Below are 13,619 nucleotides of genomic sequence, written 5' to 3'. Positions count from 1 at the left end.
AACTATCTATCCTTCCTCCACCTATCATTGTAACTTCCTTTCTCAGTTGTCTGTAAACCGACATGATGTTTTTTACGAATGCCGGTATATAAAAAGTTATAAATAAATAAATAAATAAATAAATGTTGACATAGTCTTGATGTCTTGGCCTGCTTTCTCCCTTCTGATGATGTCTACCCACCAGATTCATTAGAAATGATTAGAAAAGCCCAATTTAGGAGCCCAAAGTAGGCTGCATTGCTTCCCCCATTGTCTATAATGACAAACAAATAAACGAAGAAAACAAACAAATGAAAATTTGTTGTTTGAAATGAATCTAATGAATGACTGCGACATATGAAATGAATGAACTAACTGAAACAAATTCTTTACTCCGCACATGCCTACTAGACAGCGCACCACTGCAACACAAAGTCCAGGATGCACGTTAATCAAATTCATTCACTTTTCACTTTCCCACACCTCTTCTCCACAGGGAAGCTCTTATGGGCAGCCAGCCTTTGCATCTTGGGCTCTGTCAGTACCTGGTCGGTAGATGAATTCTCTTCCTTAAGAATTCCTTGTCTCATTCATTCTCCTTCTGGTATCTCTGGATGATTGTAGCTGAATCGGTCTTAGACTCTGATGACCTCTGCCAGGCACCTCCCGCTATACTTACCCCCATCTCTTTCCTCCTCCAAGCCTTGATTCTGGCAGACTTTCCCAGACAGGATGCATCTCCTCTGGCACCTCCCACTATACTTGTCCCCAGCTCCCAGGAAAAAAAATCCTCTTTTCCTCAGGTCTCCAGGCTTCAAGGAAGTGTTTGGGTTTTTTTTGTATCCTTCTTCTCTGTGCTCGTATGGAGCTTCTTTATGGAGAGATAGGCCATATAGTGCCACTCTGTGAAGAGACGGCTCCAGCTCCAACGGGACTCTAGATCATAGAATCCCTCCTCTAGAAGCCTTCCTTCACCACATGGGTGAGGGGATTTTTATACCCTCCCATTACCCCTCCCAGTGGGAGGTGGTGCTCCTCCTTAGCACATTGATATCACAGGTAGGCAAGGGCTAGTGAGAGCTCCATCACACTGAGAGTGCTTAGACCAGCTGAAGCCTCCACACGCATGTTTGTAAGGGGCAAGGATACTTTTCTAGGGGCAAAAATGGACACCCCCCCCCTACAGAAGTTAAGATTGTCACCAATCTAATTGTGGCTCTCAGGAACAGACCATAAAATATGTAATAATCCAATGCTGGATTCATAAGTACAGAAAAGACAGTAAACATATTTATTCAGCTACTACTGGAGCAATGAACTGGCTTCAACATCTTAAAGTAAAATTATCATTATTGCTCTGTTGATATATCAACTATATACAAAGAAAAAGACAGCAGAGAGGGATATTGCACAGTTATTATCCCATAGCTATACAAGATACAGATTAATTCAGTAACTGCAGGAAATTAGTTCATATCTGGCTTGAAAAAGACGTGAACTGACTAGATAAAAGGAATACTGTTCAAAGTTGATCTGCTTCAGTCGGCATGAGATATCTGTAAAGCTCTTCAAGCTTCATGTACAATTGTACAGTACTTTAGGCAGTACTTGGAGAAAAGAAATCTGCTTTCACCATTATTTATTTTATTTATTCCTATTTAATAAACCGCAACACTGCAAAGCTATAAATGAGGTGAACACCATACAATAAAGTACAAATAAAATCAACCATACAGAGAATGCTCTAATTCTCAGCAAATGATGGGAATCAAGGGTCACATAAAGCAATTTGCAACCCCCCTAAGCTATACAAATAGCTGAACACATTCAGGTGCTTGATAGATATTTGGTTCTGTTCCTTACAGATTTACATCCAAGCATACCTGAAGTTTGCAGAATAGAAGCTTTTGTGAATGCTCACCATTATTTTCAACATACACGAGGCAATTTCCAAAACAAAGCAGGTACCTACAAAATGCCCAGCTACTTTAGCCTATGGACATTTCAACTGCCGTACAACAAAATGGTGGCTTCCACTGAGGAGGAAGGCACCGGAGTTAATTAACCCAGACATGACCCCAGAAAATGACATCATTATAAAGAAGAAAGAATACATCAGAAGTCTAGGCTCCTGCTTCTGGGCCTGAGGCCCAGGCATTGAGTCCTGGCCTCCGGGATGGGCCCTGGCGTTAGGCTGGGTCCAGGTTGAAGGTTCAGGTATTGGGACCCGGCCTTCAGATTGGGCCTGGGCCCTGGTCTTGGCCCCAGCAAAATGTTTGGGTCCTGGACCTTTACTCAGGTCTCAGCTGAGACCCCAGTGTCACGCCTAGGCATAGGCCGTGGCCCCTGCGTTGGGCCACGGCCTATGCCTAGGTGAGGTCCCAGCCTTGGGCCTAGGCCGAGGCTCCAGTGTCAGACTCAGGCATAGGCTGAGGCCCCAGCTTTGGGCCTTGGCCTATTCCCTAGGCAAGACCCAATGGGTGACTTTTACTTTGCAGTTTCTCAAAACAAAACATGAAAACCAACGAAATGTCATCGGATTTTCAATCATTTCGATTTGAAAACAAAATGAAATGAACTAGGAAATGTCATTGTTATTTCCTATTTTCTTTCTCCCTAGTGCACATCTCTAATATCCAGTCCTTTGCACAGAGCGACGCATGAACAATTATCTGCCTACTGGAAGAAGTCATACTGCATGTGTGCACCCACTGCAAAAAGCTCCTAGCTCATGAAGTATGAGTCCGATCTCTGGAGGCCAAAGTGGCAGACCTGAAGGAGCTGAGGCAGGTATTTATTTATTTTATTTATTTAACTTCTTTTACTATACCGACACTCAAGACCAGGTCTTATCGTACCGGTTTACATTAGAACAAGGGGAAAAACCAATTAACGTATAAGTGGAAAAGAGAAGTTACATTAAAACAGGGAGAGTAAAAACATGGATGTCGGAAGATAGGACAGAATTAAGTAATTGAACAATAAGTTAACAAAATTACAAACTATAAATTAACATAAAACAATAAATTAATAAATACAGAAACATGGATTATAATCAGCGGAAATATACATGGAAATATATATATATGGAATATATACAGCTGGACTATACATGGTATGTCAAATGGGAGGAGTGGCGGGGGTGAGGGAAAAGGGTGGGTTGAGGTTGCGGGTGGAAAAGGGAAAAAGGTTGGGAGTGCGGGGAGTGAGAAGGGTGGTTGGAGGGTGAGAGAGAGTTGGTTAATATGGAATCCTTCAACGATAGGCTTGTGTGAACAGCCAGGTTTTAAGTTTTTTTCTGAAGGTTAAATGGCATTGTTCCTGGCGTAAGTCTTGAGGAAGCGAATTCCAATGTAGGGGACATGCTGTTGAAAATGCTCGCTTGTGGATGGAGTTGTGAACTGATGATTTGTTGGGAGGGGCCATGAGCTTACTTTTGTAGGCAGTTCTTATTGGTCTTGAAGATGTATGTAGTTCCAGAGGGAAGGTGAGTTGGAGAGAGGATTGTTGGTAGACCGATTTGTGGATGATACCTTAACCAGGGTGGATAAAGAGGGAGAGCAGCTTTTAACCTAGCTCACATGAGAAAGTCAACAACTGCTCAGAGGACACGGTTCTAAGTGAGGTTTCTTCTAAAGATATTGTTAAAATAGGGAAGACAGAGTATCCCAATAGAGAAGACATGGCAAAGCAGGGGCAGCTTAAGGTGAATTTAAATGCAAAGCATACAAATATGAATCAGTGGCGTAGCCACGGGTGGGCCTGGGTGGGCAGCTGCCCACCCAATTTAGACCCAGGCCCACCCAACTGACACCAGAACTGCAAGGCTGTCGCGGGATCCCATCCCCGCGACAGTGAAGAGGAGAACCCATGCTTGGCACGCCATCACGGCACACGTGGGGAAGCGGTCCTACAACCATATTGATGACGTGGCATAAGACGATTGGCTATACATTGGTTAAAAAAAAGGGCGTGTTTTCTCTTACTTTGGGTAGAAGAAACGGAATACCGGCAGACGCCGCCATCTCCAGCCGCTCCAATATCATGTTTGTGTGCTGAATTCCCACTAAAAGTGATAAGTATTTATAATTTCTGGTATAATGTTGTTACTGATTATATTTTATATCGACAGCTATTTCGGATCCAGTGTCGGGCTTTTTCCACGCTATCCTCCTATGAAGAAATATGGCGTTTCTTCACCACAAGAATTAAGCTAAGTGCTGGTCAAATATGATAAAATGAAAAGAAGTGCACAGAAAATAGTTGTGTTTATTTAAAGAGACTATTTTATTTACACGATTTGGAACATTATTCTCACGAAAGCAAAGAAAACAAAAGAAAAATTTTGTCCATCAGAGACCTGTGATTATAAACGTTGGCATACTCAATATATGCTAAATTAGCATTACTAACCATGCCGTTGTATGAGGTCTGGTACTTGGAAAAGTATTTTTTCTCACTTGAGGTGATCAATTATTTGGGTATTTAATTGTGGTCGTACAGATACTTGTGATAAGATCTACATTTCACTGTCTCCACACTATATAATTTTTTGAAGAGAGTCTTATGGTCACATAGCAATTTAAATATGTCATCTTGGGAATGTGCATTCTTATATTTTTGTATTTTGCTCTTTCTTAAGTATTCCACTGTTCAGACATTTAGTTTCTCAGGCTTTCTATTTTGGCTTTATCTACATGTTTCTGTTTCTAATTTATAGTCTATTTCTATATTAGGTAAGGGTCGGTCTCAGTTTTTCCTGTTTGTGACAGAAATGAGTATTTCTAGCATATAGTTTCTCTGTAGTAGTAGTCCAGCCTGTTCTGTTATTCCCGTAGGTGATGTATTAATGTTCTAGGGCCTGGTGTAGTATTTGCATTGCTGCTTTTTCATAAGGTTGCTGTTTGAATCCTGAGAGTCAGTGCTGTGATTGTTTGGCAAGGTTCCAGATGCCTCTTTCTTTGCAAGAGTTTGTTACTTCACAAAATAGCAGTGGAGGGTTATTTTTTGCTGAGAGTACACCAGAATTTGAATTTTTTTTTTCATGTTACTTGTAATGTGAATTGCCCTAGCTCTGCGATACACCTGTTCTGATGATTAATTATATTTTATTGTATTTATGAAGATTTCTGGGTTTCTGCAAAGATGGTTCATGAAAGAATACATTAATTTTTGTTTTATTATATGATTGGATTTGATTGTTTTCTATACTTGAAATAATTGAAGTAAATTATTTTAAAGTTTCATTCATGACGCATAATGGCTGTTGCAAACTATTTAGAAAGCCATTCTAGGGTGCAGTATATGGCATTATTTATCAGTAAGAAAACAACTAGTAGACCTGCATGCCTTGTGCCCACCTATGTTAACCTTGTGCCCACCCAAAAAATCAATTCTGGCTACGCCACTGATATGAATGCTTCCAAATTACCTTATTCAACTGCTTTCAACAAGCAGGTAGTAACAGCAAAAAAAACATGGATTTAGTTGCACAGAGGCAAACCAACTGCAAGGAAGAAAAACAAGAGAGCAGAGGTTAAAGGACATGGATAACTTAAACACAGGTACAACGGAGACCAATGAGAATGCCCACCACCGAAACCTTAGAGGATAACTTTAATTTAAAAAAAAGCACACAAGCTCATGTATGTGCATAAATGGGCTCGTGCACGCGTGTAAACGTATTTTATAATCAGAGCACGTTATACGAGTGCAGGTTACAAAATACGCAACGTCCCCATTCTTTTCTAAGGCCAGTCTCAGCTACACGCCTTGCCTGAGCCCTTTAGCACTCATCAGGCCATTGTGGGATAGAAAAACGAGACAAGGGCCAAACCTCCGGGAGAAGGAACAGAGACCAGTCGGGAGGATAAAGGGAACAGATGGCAGGTGGGGTGGGCCATGGAGTACATTTATTTATTTATTTATTTATTTATTTATTTCGTGATTTTTATATGCCGCGGCACGTAAAAAGATACATCACCTCGGTTTACAATAAACAATAAATTAGCAACAGGCTTTACAGACAGTAAACAATAAAAACAGCAACAGGCTTTACATAAATAACGGATTTCAGGGGTACATAATATAACTCATTTAACTATTAAGAACAAATGCATAATATAAATCAATAACGAAGCAGGAGAGAAAACAGGCAATTAACCTGTTAAAGTCCTATTCCATTAGTTAATGCCAAGTCACAAATATTGAACATAGGGTGAGCGGGTGTAAAGGGAGAACGGAGAAGTTAGCAGATTGCAACAAAAATAGGGGAGAGGAAAAGGAACAGGGAGCTAGTGTAAGTAAACAAGAAAACGGCATTTCAGATTAATCGGTGATCATTGCGTGAAAGCTTGTTCGAACAACCAGGTTTTGAGGTTTTGTTTGAAAGTCTTATGGCAGGTTTCGAGACGCAAGTCCATGGGCATTTTGTTCCAGATGTTGATTCCAGCTATGGAGAAGGAACGGTCTCTTGTGGTAACATGTTTGATGTGTTTAAGAAGAGGAGAGGCAAGTTTAGCTTGGTGGATATTTCTTATTGGTCTATTAGATGTACGGAATATAAAATGATCGGAAAACCATTGCATTAGCCCTAGCACACAGCAGGGAGCAGGAACCTGAGCACAACAGGAGAATGGGAAGGGAGATGGGAAAATAAGGGAGAGAGAGCCGGCTTGCACCTTGCACCTCCCCAAGTTTCACATCCTTCTCCGCTCTTATATACCCTGCAGTCACCTCTGCCCCTAACACCCAGACCCATTTAACAAAAACAAACACAGAACTGACAATCCACTTGTTACTGAGAATCCATATACAGCGCCGAGAAAACCCTGCAGGATGGAATAAACCTTAATAAGAGAGAGAGATGTAACCCCACTGAATAAATAACCCGGACCAAAAAAGATATGTTTTGACTATTTATTTAACAAAAAGATTCAACAGTAAGTATCCTTGTGTGAAAAAGTATGGGAGCCCTTCATTCGGAAGCTCAGTGGCGCCTCCTTGAGCAGCAATAACTTTAACTAAACCTTTCTTGTGGCTGTCGCTCTGTCTCTCACATCACACTTGAGGAATTTTGGACCCTTTTCCCCACACAGAACGGTTTCAACTCTAGCATTTTCATATAGACCAGGGCTTCCCAAACTGTGGGTCGGGACCCTAAATGGGCTCGAGAAAATCCTATGGACTATTCGATGGCTTATGTTACAGCAATTTCCGAAAGCACGCTCGCTCGAGCAAAGTGCATGGATTTACTTGAGTAAAATCCGGTTTCCTCCTGCAAATGCTTTTGTAAACCAAGCCATATTTGCATAAATGTTGGTCTGGCCCTGAATGCCACTGGCATGCGCCCCTTTCTTACATGCGCAAAGTTACTCGTGAACCCCGATTTAGGCGTGTAAGGTGCAGTTTTGAAAATAGCAGGTATTCGCACACATGCACTTGCATATTTTATGCCTGCAAGTGCTAATTGTTATGCGCACAACATTTTAGAATCCACCCCTTAACGCGTGACATGTCATGCAAATATTACGACCCTCCAGGCAGCTGAATATGCCACACGCTTATTTTGCTGACAGTGCTGCCCATCCTGTTAAAGTGTGGAATCTGCATCTGAGCTGGGTCAGTATTTATGGTCATCATTGTCATGTTCCAAAAGCATTTGGTTTGGGGGTTTTAATTTTCAAATGATTCCTTTTTCACAGAGATACAGAAGTGGAAAGCCCCCTGCAGAGTCTCGTTCTCTGCCTTTTCCTGATTCTTTCATGCGGCTTTAATCAGAGAGGAAGATGTTCTGCCTTCTTTGATGTTACCGCAGTCAGTGGGCAAAACCCAGGCCTAAAGGCACGCTGTGCACATCTCTCCCTTTCTCTGGTTCCCTTTTCAGTTTTTCTTTTCTGCTTGCTTAGCTATGCTGAAAAAATTGGAGTGCAAAAGGCAGAACGTCAGAGAAAGTGACTCATATCCTGGGCTGGTCAGGCACCCCTCCTATTCACATACCAACACCCACAGATATAAAACTTACTCACAAGGACAAAACACATGAAGTGCTCTATGGCGCTCCTAGAAAAGCGAGAAGCGACAAGCTGAGGAAAACACCAGTGGGTGAAAGTATACAGATCTGTACTGCAAAACAAACAGTTTGCTGATAACATGGCCTCAGCCTGCCGCCCACCTTTGGAGTACTTTGGAGAAGCAGTGAACCTTTGAATATGGAAGCAGGCAAATGGAAAACCTCTCTCTGTGTAATTTTTTTATGTTTATGTATTGGTCACTCTGCGTGTAATCCTGTAGAACACATATTTTGCCCTTACTGGGACATTTACTGATCGATTTCCCACCAAAAATTGTCCTTTAATCACTCTAATTGAAAATGAAATACAATACTCCTCTTCTTCTGCGACCGCAGTGATCGCCTCTTTGCCGCGATTGACTGCAGCCCAGGCCTGCGCAGCCGGCGCTGAAGCCCGTCGGGGCAAGGCCTAGCTTAAAAATAAAGCACTCACCACCGGGGCTCCAGCGACGGCCACGCGGCTCACACGATCGTCCCTCAGCTCCGCCCACCGAGGAGAAGCAGCCTACCAGCGATCAGACACGTCAGCAGCAGAGGTAAGCGGGGGATTTAAATCCCTGCCGCTCCTCCCGGCGTCCTCTTCTTCTGCGACCGCAGTGATCGCCTCTTCGCCGCGATTGACTGCAGCCCAGGCCTGCGCAGCCGGCGCTGAAGCCCGTCGGGGCAAGGCCTAGCTTAAAAATAAAGCACTCACCACCGGGGCTCCAGCGACGGCCACGCGGCTCACACGATCGTCCCTCAGCTCCGCCCACCGAGGAGAAGCAGCCTACCAGCGATCAGACACGTCAGCAGCAGAGGTAAGCGGGGGATTTAAATCCCTGCCGCTCATCCTGGCGTCGCGCGCCGGGCGTCGCGCGACAAAGGGGCCTGCCCCTTTGTCTCGCCCCTTAGTTGCAGCCCCGAAGGAGCCCCGAACCCTACCCCGGAGTGGCCACAGACAAACCTCTGCTTAATTAACGTTTCCCACAGCAATAGTGTTTACAACCCTACGGATTTCGCAGCCGTGTTTGCAACGCTCCGCCTTCTAGGCCCCAAACCGCATCTCATCACCTTCTACTGGGATTCGTGCGATCGCCACCACCCACTCGGGGACCCCCTGCCTTCATCCAAAGTCTAACCAACCAATTCCTTAAGCAACCAGCTTTCATCTCGGCAACCAACCTTCAACAAACTACATCTCCCCACCCAACAGCTTTTAATCAACACCAGACAACCTCTTCCCAGCATTCAACATTCAACCTGCACCAGATTACATCTTCCTGCCTCAGCATTCAACCAACTTCTCAAGTTACTCTCCCATTATGTACCCCCTAACCATCCCCATCATCCACAACCTAAGGTGGAGAGCACCCAAGCTCCCCACCACACCACTCCACCACAACCGCCAACAGAGACTCAGGCCCATCATGCTGACACCTATCACCCAATGCCTTGGCCTGGCTCTTTTCTCAATCACACTGTTTAATGCGCAATCCATATCCAAGAAAACGCACATACTCAATGACTTCCTATCCGACTCTAAACCAGATATCTGTGCCATCACAGAAACCTGGTTAAAACCAACTGACACAACTCTAATTAACCAGCTACCTATCCAGACCTACGATATACTGTCCATACCCAGACACAAAAAAAGAGGAGGAGGCCTCTTCTTAGCAACCAAAAAATCACTAGGTCTGACATTGCAGACATCCAATACCATAGCCAATATGGAATTCGCTTGATTCAACTCTATCGCCTTAATCTACGCTCCTCCCGGTCTCTTAGAATCAGACCCCTCCCCAATCATAGAACTAACAGCAAAACACTTAAATTCAGGAAAACCGGCTATCTTGATGGGAGACTTCAACCTCCACGTGGATGTCCAACCTCATTCCTCCAACTGCAAAACCCTTCTCTCCTCCCTCAACCATATGGGTTTCAGACAAATTGTGACAGAACCTACCCACAAAGCTGGTCATACCTTAGACCTGATCTTTATAAACGAAGGTCTTACATCCCACTCCACCCCAACCTGCCTTGCGGTTCCTTGGACTGACCACCGAGTCATCTCTTCAATGCTAAAGATCATTGAGCCCCTTCCCCTAACAACCCAAACAATTAACATCTCAGTCAGGAAACAGTGTTCAGGAGATCACCTAAGTAAACACCTAACCAAAGAACTAATGAATCTGGATCTCACCGACGCTAACTCAGCAACCTCATCATGGATCAACATCACCAACAAGGTTGCAGATCAAGTATGTCCCTTGACAACAAAGACTATCAACCCAGACAAAGACAACAGGAAACCTTGGTTCACCACAGAACTAAAGTCTCGTAAACACGAGCTTAGAAGCAAGGAAAACCAATGGCGTAAAATCCCATCTACAACAACCCTACTCAACTACAAATCATGCCTCAACACCTACAGAAACGAAATCAACAAAACAAAAAGAGAATTTTTCTCCAAAAAGATACACCACTTCTCATTTGATTCAAGAGCACTCTTCTCTTATGTCTCAGCCCTCACTAAACCTCCCGGACCAAACATCCCAGATGACCAAGCTCTAAAAAAAGCCAGAGAACTTGCCGACTTTTTCGACAACAAAATCACAGCCCTCGTAACCCCCCTCAAAGGGCCAACACCGCAAGCAAGCTTCGCAAGCAACCACAGCCAACAATCAGATACAGCAACCGCTTCTCAACCCAACACACACACAGCATTGCTCGAATCTCTTGAACCCACATCCACCTTAGAAATAGCAAATATCATTAAGAAGATAAAACCGTCCTCTCACCCCTTAGACCATATACCATCAAACTTGCTGAGTTCTATCCATGACATCATTGCCAAGCCAGTTGCCGATATCATTAATTGCTCTCTTGCCCAAGGCCAAGTTCCTGACCAACTCAAGTTATCACTGCTCAAACCTCTACTCAAAAAACCCAACCTTCCTACTACAGATCTGGCTAACTATAGACCCATAGCTAACCTCCCTATGCTAGCTAAAATTATGGAGAAAATCGTCAACAGACAACTTTCTGAATTCCTCGAAGACAACAATATCTTCACCAATAACCAATATGGATTCCGAAAGAAAAAGAGCACCGAATCCTTATTAGCCACACTAACGGACACCATTATCTTCAATCTCGAAAAAGGCCATCCTTGTCTCCTCGCGCTGCTGGATCTTTCCTCAGCGTTCGACACCGTGAACCACCCTAGCCTACTACAACGACTAACAGACATCGGCATCACTGGAGCAGCTCTCAACTGGTTTAAGTCCTTCCTAGAGAACAGAACATACAAAGTTAAGATAAACAACAAGGAATCTCACCCCATCCAAGTCAAGATGGGGGTACCACAAGGATCATCACTCTCCCCTACCCTCTTCAACATTTACCTTCTACCACTCTGTCATCTACTTACTAACCTCAAGCTCACCCATTTCTTATACGCAGATGACATTCAAATTCTCATCCCTATCACGGAGACCATACAAAAAACCATGGCTTACTGGAAAAAATGCCTATCATCCATCAACGATCTTCTAACCAGCCTCAATCTGGTGCTAAACACCAAAAAAACGGAAATTCTCATAATAGCACCGGAGCATTCTACCCCGCCAACATCCAGCAACTCTCCAGACGCCTCAGGATATTCCACCGCACCTCAAGTCAGAGATCTGGGAGTTCTACTAGACAACAGACTCAGCCTCAATAAATTCATAAATAACACTACAAAAGAATGCTTCTTTAAATTACATGTGCTAAAGAAACTAAAGCCCCTTCTACTCTACAGGGATTTCCGCACAGTACTCCAAGCCATCATCCTTACCAAATTAGACTACTGTAATTCACTCCTGCAAGGCCTTCCAGCATACACTACCAAACCACTCCAGATGGTTCTGAATGCTACTGCAAGGATCCTTACCAATGCCAAAAAAAGGGACCATATCACCCCAATCCTCCAGCATCTCCACTGGCTTCCCATCAAATATAGGATTCAGTTCAAGACTTGCACGATGATTCACAAGGCATTACATAACATCTCCCCACTCAACTTAACTTTCCAGCTTCAACTACACTCTTCTAACAAACCAACCAGAAGGGCATACCAGAATAGAATGATCACCCAACCTGCTAAATCTACCCTGAGGAAACGTGCTCTATCCACAGCAGGCCCGTCTCTCTGGAACTCACTACCACTGGACCTCCGCCTTGAACCGTGCCATACTACTTTCAAAGTGAAACTCAAGACTTGGCTTTTCCATCAAGCTTTCCCAGAGAGCTAAAAGCAAGAAGAACAAACTTTCAGCCTTGTCTTACAGCATTATTGTAATGTTTATATTGCGTCAGTTATATGTTTCAAGTTGTTTTCTAAGTTGATCTTAGTTGTTTCATAATAGATTTTACCTTGATTATTATCCGTTCATTATATTCGATATGTTCCATGTAAACCGCCTCCCCGGCGATAGTTATTTCTGTTAAATGTGAACCGGAGTGATATGTATTGTATACAGGAACTTCCGGTATATAAAAACCAAAAATAAATAAATAAATAAAATACAAATGAGTTACAAATGAGACAGCAATTTAGTATGTGTTTCATATGGACAGACACGTTACTGCATGTTTGTATCTTTTCATTAAAACATGCGCACAAACGTTAGCATTTGCGCAAGTATGAGGGTATGTTACATGAAATCACACGTGCATGCATTTATGCTAATTTATTATGTATACGCATCTGTTTTGTCTGCAGGCACAAACTTTTGGTTCTTCTGAGGCAGGGTTATTCCAAAATGGCTCCCCCTATGTGGCTACCAAATTTTACCACCAGGGCCGTCTACGAACTGGCAACCCTAGTGGTGAAATACGAGTACCTGCTGTTCCCCAGGAGGGGTGTTAGAAGCCACAATGCTCAACCCGAGGAGGGCCTGATTACCCACGTGGCTTAAGTGAAAAGTGGATAATATTCATGTGGGTTGAGGTAGGGATAGAGGGCTGGGGGTAGAGAATATGGATCGAGGGATAAGGGTTGGTCATGGGGGCAGGGTTGGGGTGGGGGCAATAGAGGCACAGAGGGGCATTGGGGGGACATTTGGTGATTCAGGTATGTTAGCGATAATAGGAAAGTAAGGGGTAGCAATGGGAGGGCAATTGGGGGGCAAGGAGTGAATAGTACAGAACCAAGGGTGAGGGGCATTACAGGATGAGTTGCTTATAGTTCCTATTTCTCTGCATAGATTGAGGACCTAAAGAAGAAGGTCCAGGAGCTAAGCCTCAAGGAAAGGGAGTGGCTCATACTGGTGCAGGCCTGGGAGGAGAAGCACCATGTGATATATTCTTTATGAGCCATCAGGGAAAGATATACAGGGGTCCATTTTCAGCTGCTGTGCTGTTTGGCTAGTTAGCTAGGTAAACATATCCTGCTACCGGTAAGTAGCAGGGTATATTCAGTGGTGCCATCGTGCCGCTGAATATACCCTGCTATCTTAAAGTTATGTATAACCGACTATGCTTAGGAGAGCCCTATGGCCTACATAACTTATGTGGCTAACTCCGCTCCTCCCAGAAATGCCTC

The sequence above is a fragment of the Rhinatrema bivittatum genome, chromosome 1, assembly GCF_901001135.1.
Source record: "Rhinatrema bivittatum chromosome 1, aRhiBiv1.1, whole genome shotgun sequence".
In the NCBI taxonomy this organism is placed as follows: domain Eukaryota; kingdom Metazoa; phylum Chordata; class Amphibia; order Gymnophiona; family Rhinatrematidae; genus Rhinatrema; species Rhinatrema bivittatum.
The sequence above is the reverse complement of the archived record's forward strand: the minus strand, read 5'-3'. Positions refer to the sequence as shown.